An 8,509-nucleotide genomic window follows, 5' to 3' on the forward strand; every position below is an offset into this window, starting at 1 on the left:
ATTACGTCCCAATGGGCGTGGTCAGCTGATTACGTGTAAATTCCGGCACATAGTAAATTAGTTTTGTATTACAATACTCCGCTACGACGCTACGGCGTAGAGGTTTGTAACGTTATTATGCAAATTAAAATTGATAGTTATGAAATTATAACCGATCATATTAATTATAGTTATAAATATATAATTTAAATAGAAATAAATATGAAATTCTAACATCTTATCCTATTTCCTATAATCTGAATAGTCTGATTTTCTAACCCTTGAAGAGCAAATACGTTAAAATTCAACATTCAAACCTCACCCTTATGTATATAGAAATAAGGTATAAGTCTTCAGTAATATTTCGTCAAACAAAACATTAGGTATTCAAGGAACGTAGCGTACAATCGATAAATGAAGAGGCGATGTGGGCGAGGAGAATGATCAAGAAAATTATTAAATCTAATATTATATTAAAATAGACATTAAAAATAAAAGATATATGTTCTCTATTAAATCTTATGATAAATAAAAATCTTTAATGCATATTTTATCGTTTTACATATTTCATATATAATTCTTTAACAAAATATTAAAAATAATATATGTCGAATTCCTTTTCCCTAAAAGGCATCTGTGTGAAAATATATTCTTAACTTTTGTTTATTAATTATTAATTATTATTAAAAAATAAATAACACACACTTACTCTGGAAAATATTTTTCTAGGAATCACTTCTTTAACAAAAAAAAATTTGCATAAGACTGGAATTTACATTTTGTTCACAATTCTTAAAATAATGACTGTGTTCAAACAGTAATAAGGCTCCTTATTCATGATGAAGCCTCTGTGTTTCAAATTTTACGATTAATTGCGGTTATATACATGTATATATATATATATATATATAATCCTGTATGATTTATAATATAACCTGTTCATTCGTCATAAACACGAGTGAATCTCAAAGCAAACTGGTTACAGCGTACGTCACGTAATCACATATCGTTAGTTAAACATAGTCATTATACTGAAAAATTTTAAAAACCCCGGTGCGAGGGTATCACCGGTCGTTAAAAGCGGAGTACTTCAGCTGACGAGGATTACGGGTCTTATGAATTTTTTTCGGCTTATACTTTCAAAGGAAACGACTTCAATGTAACGTACACCTTATCGTATGGAGATACGGTCGTGTTTTGTATGAGTGGCACGTTAATGTCTGAGGAGTTGGCACTCCAGGCACGCGCCACCATCGATCCGAAGACGACTTCAGAAAGCTTCAGCAAACTAGGATGTTTTAAACAGAAAATTTTCTTCGCTTGCTTTTAATAAGATGGATAATAAATAGGTGTTATATCACAGATCTATCCCTTCCTCTTAACCGACATAAGGGCGCAAAAATGATGGTTATGTTTCTCCTTTATCTAGTTAAACTAATGTATAATTAAGAAACAAATAAAAATGAAGTTAGCCGCTTCATTTAACGACTCTAACTCGGTATGTAAGTATCTCTGAGGCTGTCATTTAATTATCTTTAGGTGTGTAAGGATTAAAACTTTCAAATGAAACTAAGCTTTTCGGATACTAATCATTTTTTAATTTTATATTTTTGTCAGGGACACTTTACTACAACTTGCGAGTGATCACGGTCGTTGTGAAGGAAGCGAAACGTCATAATTATATTATATTCATAAAAAATAGTAAAAAACACGTGGGCTCTGAAAACCTTAGTTCCATTTAAATGTGTACACAAAATCTTAGATATCATTCTGATTAAAATACATTTGTTGTTTTATTTCATTGTACGTGTTGTGTGTACAATTTATTCAAAAAACAAATAGTGTAGTACTTTTTTTGTATTTTCCATAAATACGTGAGAGTAATATAAATAATCCTTAATGGGTGTTACAAAATATATATTTTGTTTTAATTTCATGTCTAGTTTCTGCGGTCAGCTTCACTAAGACTTCATAATTAAATTCAGTGGAAATAACTTGGGCTTAAAAATGTTAACCAACGAGTAACGCCATCTAGTGTCTGGGTAATGATACTACGTACAAAAATACTTTTTTTCTGTTATTCTTCTTTAGAATTTTTTCTATATTTTGTTTATTATTACAGCCTACATAATGGTTAGACAACTAAACTATGTTACAGAAAAGTTAGATTTTAAACCTGTTTCGTAGTTTTTAAATAACACAGCAACAACCGTACATACATTCATCTTCAGAAAGTTTCACATTTATAATGAGTAATGTAATTATTACATTCATGTGTAAAAATATGAGCAGATTAAAATTATAATATTATGAAGAATATTAAAAAAAAAAAAGAGAAAATATATTATGTATTATAAATTATTGTAATGAAGCTTGTGAGTTTCCTAGATGATATTTTTTCTATCCATATTAAATCTTAGCTGATATAATATTATATTATTTATAATTTAAGCAAAAGTATGGAGATGCCGGGGATCGAACCCGGGGCCTTTCACATGCAAAGCGAACGCTCTACCACTGAGCTACATCCCCCGTTATGTCGTGAACGGAAGTAAATTTAGAATAAGGTTTATAAGGAAGTTGTTTAAAAACATCTGCTGTAATATAATTACAGTGTATTGTTCAGAGTGAGGTGTAAATATGACGAGAGTTAATACAGAGACGAATTCAATAAACGTAAATTAATTAAATGAAGACAATCGGTATGTTTGTCTGTCTGTTTCCTTGCATCTAATGACTTCACAGATTTGTATGAAATTAATTACACGACAACAAACACAAATTGCACTGATTGCTTCTTGTTAGTATATTTGAAAAATCTTCTCACGTTTTATTTAAGATTCCTTCGTTTGATGGATTGATTTCGTTTTAAAAAAGGGAACACAAATCTTTCTCTTTTACTGATTTTTAAAAAACAAACGATTATAATTTCATGAAATACATTTCTAAAGTATAACTCTTTCTTTAAATATACAAATTTTTAACCATCGATGCAAAAAGAGGAGTATTGAAAATCTTTATTGATATCCGTGTGTGTACGTGTTTGTCTGTGTGTGTTGGTCGTACAATGTCCATCATTAAATGCCAATTAATGAGTCTGGGATATTTCCAAATAAGAATACTATTTAGTTATTGCTCCAAACGCAAATTATAAAAAAGGCTTTCATTGCCGCGTATGAGATCCAGGGTCTCATACCTGACATAAAATGATGTGAATCATTGTACTTTTTGTACATTTCATATATATAACAAAAAACTATATTCTACAAACGGATATTTTAAGTAGTTTTTTCTTATTTAACTTGGTATGTATTATTGTAAGATTTATTTCATTACAATCTTAATGATTATTACTATATTTCATACAAATCTGTGAAGTCATTAGATGCAAGGAAACAGACAGACAAACACACCGATTGTCTTCATTTAATTAATTTACGTTTACTGAATTCGCCTCTGTAGTAACTCTCGTCATATTTACACCTCACTCTGAACAATACACTGTAATTATATTACAGCAGATGTTTTTAAACAACTTCTTTATAAACCTTATTCTAAATTTACTTCCGTTCACGACATAACGGGGGATGTAGCTCAGTGGTAGAGCGTTCGCTTTGCATGTGAAAGGCCCCGGGTTCGATCCCCGGCATCTCCAATTTTGTAGATAACTATAATATGGTTTTAAACAAAACTTATTATTGAGATAAAAAAATATATTATATGTTATGTTTTTTGTAACAAAATGTTGTTATTACAATTTGATTTCACTCAGACAGTGTGAGAGATTAAAATTATTAATATAATAATACACACACACACACATTTAAGATATAAATTATTCACATCAAATTATCAAACTATTCTCATATCATTGCTTAAAAGATATTAAATACAATAATATATTATGAAGTGGACATTCAGGAAACTTTTCAACTAAAATGTTTGAAAACAAATGATAATCCGGCCGCTCCGAGTTTGCGTTTCTGACACCTGTCAATTGGTCATGACAGGTGACGTACAACTAGGAACATGAATACAGATATTTATTAACTTTACTCATAAATAATAATAATAATACATTATGAATGTCAGAGCATGTATGTACTTGGGGAATTTTATATGAAATACAATGTCAATAAAGTTGTATTTTTTTTAAACATTAAGATTACAAATATATTTCATTATAATAGATTAGCTTTTTTATTTCGTCAAAACATTAAAAACCCAAACCGCTGACCTGACCTTGAAAGAACGCAGTGTCACTTTTAAAAACGTTTCTTGTATAGTTTAGTATTTTATTGGAAGTTGGCATAAATATTTTTTCCGGACGTTATCACTCGTAAGGAAATTTATTATTAAATTATACGCCAGTTCAAAGTTACATCGCCCGTTCGATCACGAACTGTCAGTGACATTACTATAAGTTGTTTTATCACACTGTGCAGGAAAAGTCACCACTTTTTCATTCACAAATCTACGCTGATTTCATAATACACAAGAATTAATAAATAAGATACTGGAAACAAACTTGATGTAAATATAATACGCAATATAATATCGACCTATAATAATAATTGCCTACTAATAAACGATTGTTTTAAATAAGAAAAAAATATATATAAAAATATATTCAAGTAGTCTCAAACTATATATTAAATAAAAATTAATATTATAAGAACGTATCAGCTATACACAACGTTCAACTGTCCGTGAAGATAATCGCCTGCTAAAGGTTTCAGGGCAACCACTAAGACTTTATAAACTATACTATTAAAATTTACAAATAAAAACTGCATACAACTCAAGCCTTAGTGATTGTATAGTAATATACTTTATATATATATATGTTTTATGGAATTAAAAATCTCGTGGTATCCACGGACATGGACAGTGACGTCACCAGTTAAATATTTCGTCCATACAACCATGCGTCAGCGTTGTCGTTGTATTTCTAATTATATACACGTAACAAACGATTTCATGATTTTAAATATTAATATAAAGAGCAAGAACATTAAGTACAAAACAAATTTAAACATTTAACTATAATTTTATGTTTAAAAAAATTCTTAATTGTAATAAATTATGTATATCTATAATAAAATACCCTTAATTAATATTACCCAATGTTTCTCAAGCCTCCATATTCCGTTCATCTCTTAAACATTTTCGTTTTTTATAACAGTGTAAAGACAATACAATTGTTATACAGGGTGTTTGTGAAATGATCTAATTTAGTTCTTAATTTACTTCCGTTCACGACATAACGGGGGATGTAGCTCAGTGGTAGAGCGTTCGCTTTGCATGTGAAAGGCCCCGGGTTCGATCCCCGGCATCTCCAATTTTTTTATCAATTATAAACATAATTCCATGTAACCTCACGAACACGTCACATTAATTTATAAAGATGAACATTGTGACGATATTATCCCTTTCTTTTGAATATTTCACATAATTATGTTACATAGTATTTTAATCATGTGTTATTTAAATTATCCGTTTGATGGTAAAAAAATTTTTTCGTTTTTTTTTTTTTATCTAAATAATAGTATAAGAATTCATATTAATCTATAACCAATAAAACAAAAATTAATATGTATCAAGTATTCAATATAAAAAGAAGTATTTATACCAACGCGGTGGGTAGCCGGGGAAAATGATTGTAACATTCCAAAAAAGTAAAGCAGCGAAGTTAAAACAAAACAACAACTTCCTTATACAAATATAATTTACTTAAATAATCAATAAATCTCGCACCAGAGGACGCGTTATAACAAAATTCGTGTGCGGACAAAAAGATATCGAATATACGGAGCGGTTAGGAGCTACGGAGTTACAGACGGACAGACGGACACAAGAAATCATTATTACGACGGAATCCATACAAATAATTGGCCCGTAAACATGTCACCGCGGCGGCTCTGCCATGTATATTACAGTAGGGCTGGCATCAACAACTATCGAGCTAAAAATAATAAGGAATTTATAAATATAAATAGTGATCAGCTTTATATATAAATCGATTTAACTAAAGTAACAATCAGTGGATTTCGTACTATTAGTGACTTAGAAATAGTTTATGACATCTATTTATCGATAGAATGGATTTATTTTATGAATATAAATAGATTGATAGCCTTTTTTAAACGTATATATATAATTTCAATCTGTCCTGAGTCGTGACAACCCTGGAGGTGAGTCGAGTCCGTCAACGTCGTATCAATAGACGATTTTTTGGTCGGCATTGTTCAGAGCGGAACCCTTGAATGATATCTTCATTGCTATCAAAATTATTACTAAGCATTAACTTAAACAAATGTTTATTAAATATTATTTATATTTGTTACATATATAATCTAGATTATGAAAACTTCTTAAAAAACTAACAAAGAAAAATCACAATATCAATGCGTTTAAATATTTATATGAATGTATTATTATCGTATTCGAAAATTTTTATTACATATTAAAGTGAAACTTTTTCATCCGGCTTTATATTATCGACCATCTATCGCATGTTGTATTACACCTTGCCTGATAGTGGGGGAAAATTGAAAGTGTCCATGTTGTATTGTTTGTACGTTATTTGTGTTCAGTTTTTAATATCGTGTTTAGTGTTTACATGTCTCTATCATCAGAATCATCGTATTTATTATGTATTTCATTCTCTTTTATATTTATTCCTGTATGAATATCTCTTTTACTTAAGATTATACATTTTTAAATTATTAAGTGTGATTTAAATCCCAATGTGATTTAAAAATGTTATTCCTGAATTAAATAATTTTTCAAATATTTTCAGTAAAATCGTCAACATACGTAAAAGTTTCTCTTGGGCTTCACTAAATCACTCATTTTTTTTGGTTTTTAATAAGACATTTCTTTTATGTTTCAGTTATCAACTCACAAAAAAACGAATACCAACAAAAAACCACACGCGAGATAAAACCAAAAAGCGTTTGATTCAAAAATATATTACGAGAAAAATTTATTAAAATGATATCAACATTGAATATTATATAAATTATTGATATAAAAAAATTTATACATTCAGAAAATTTACATCACAAATGTATTTAAAATCGTATCTAGGTAAATTTTGTTAAATTAATATTATTGAATGCTTGATTTAAAAAGTATGGAGATGCCGGGGATCGAACCCGGGGCCTTTCACATGCAAAGCGAACGCTCTACCACTGAGCTACATCCCCTCTCATATGATGATTGTCTCTATTAGATCTGTAATCACTCAAAGTATTAAATAAAATAAAATGAAATATATTAGACAAAATAAGACCTATAAAGTTGATATATAAATGTTACTTTTGTAGGCAAATATTTAAAGATTATAGAAAAATATTATTAAAATACGTCGTTTAAGCCGAAACTTAGGTTAACTTATCATCGCTTCCTCACACACTGATTGCAGCAGGTATTCATTTTCTGTGCTCATTATCATCTTGAGCTCTGGAGAGGAAGGCATGGACAATTTTGAAAACCAATACAAACTTCTCAGCTTTAGGCCCGATCTTCTGGAATTAATGTTCATTGGAAGTCACTGCAATCCATATTATTTAATAATATTATTTGAAAGTACGTGTGGTTGACCAGTCTTGAAATGCTCTACATCGTACCTCAGTAATTTTGTCAAAAACTAAAGTAATATAATAGAAATTAAAATAATATATAAAAAAAAAACAATTCAAGGTTGGACTAACCGGAGTATTACCAATTCTGGATTCGTTATGAACAGGTCTCCAGGTTCTACCTACTAATTACCATCACCTTTCTATTACCCTCTACGATTACTGGTAGAGGAACAGTTTATATAAGTATAAAATTAATATATAAGTCATACCTATATATGAATAAAATATACACATATAAAGAAAACACAATTTTCTTAGGAATATCCAAGGAGTCGGTCAATTTTGGACTGTTGAATTACTACTACTTCAGCCATGCGAGGTCCTCTGCTGGACATAGGCCTCACTCATCGACTTCCAAAAGGTGGACTGTTAAATAATGAAATTAAGCAAATTCCTTGTGAAAAATATCCATACCTCTAGGTACGAGGTCGCTCTGATGACATTTTATTGTAAAACTATCAGAAACTAGGTTATAAAGACAAAAAATTAATTTAATCAAAAAATTTCAAGTAGTTTTGCTCATAACAGTTTTTTTTTTTTAATATAAATGGTATGAATATAAGTTGTAAATAATCGCTGGCGCTAGATGATGATAACAAGACCAGCTGACAGACATTCACATCTCGTCTGCCCGTGATCACGAAGGCTGCAAAGTAACCGAAACGTCGGGAGTATGTAGTTTTAAATAATAAAATCCGCGTAGTATACACGAAATATATTAGTATGTACATAGTTAATAATAATTATAAATGCGTAGTATTCGAAAATGTTAATTTTATTTAAATGAATACTCGCGAAAGTCATTAAGTTTTAAACAATTTAATATTCCTCAGATAATGTTTCTGTAGGATTCTTAGTTTATTAGATATAGTGCGAAGCCT

The 8,509-nt window shown here is 29.6% G+C and overlaps 4 non-coding genes across 4 annotated transcripts; 2 read left to right on the top strand and 2 right to left on the bottom strand.

Moving 5' to 3' along the window:
- Positions 1-2,439: 2,439 nt before the first annotated feature.
- On the bottom strand, positions 2,440-2,511 carry Trnaa-ugc (transfer RNA alanine (anticodon UGC)). Its single transcript has one exon. It is a non-coding gene; the product is annotated as a tRNA-Ala (tRNA).
- Positions 2,512-3,562: 1,051 nt separating this feature from the next.
- Trnaa-ugc (transfer RNA alanine (anticodon UGC)) lies at positions 3,563-3,634 on the top strand. The gene has a single exon. It is a non-coding gene; the product is annotated as a tRNA-Ala (tRNA).
- A 1,614-nt stretch (positions 3,635-5,248) lies between these two features.
- Positions 5,249-5,320, top strand: Trnaa-ugc (transfer RNA alanine (anticodon UGC)). The gene has a single exon. It is a non-coding gene; the product is annotated as a tRNA-Ala (tRNA).
- A 1,798-nt stretch (positions 5,321-7,118) lies between these two features.
- On the bottom strand, positions 7,119-7,190 carry Trnaa-ugc (transfer RNA alanine (anticodon UGC)). The gene has a single exon. It is a non-coding gene; the product is annotated as a tRNA-Ala (tRNA).
- Between the last annotated feature and the right edge of the window lie 1,319 nt (positions 7,191-8,509).

This window comes from Danaus plexippus, chromosome 20, assembly GCF_018135715.1.
Source record: "Danaus plexippus chromosome 20, MEX_DaPlex, whole genome shotgun sequence".
Classification (NCBI taxonomy): Eukaryota; Metazoa; Arthropoda; class Insecta; order Lepidoptera; family Nymphalidae; genus Danaus; species Danaus plexippus.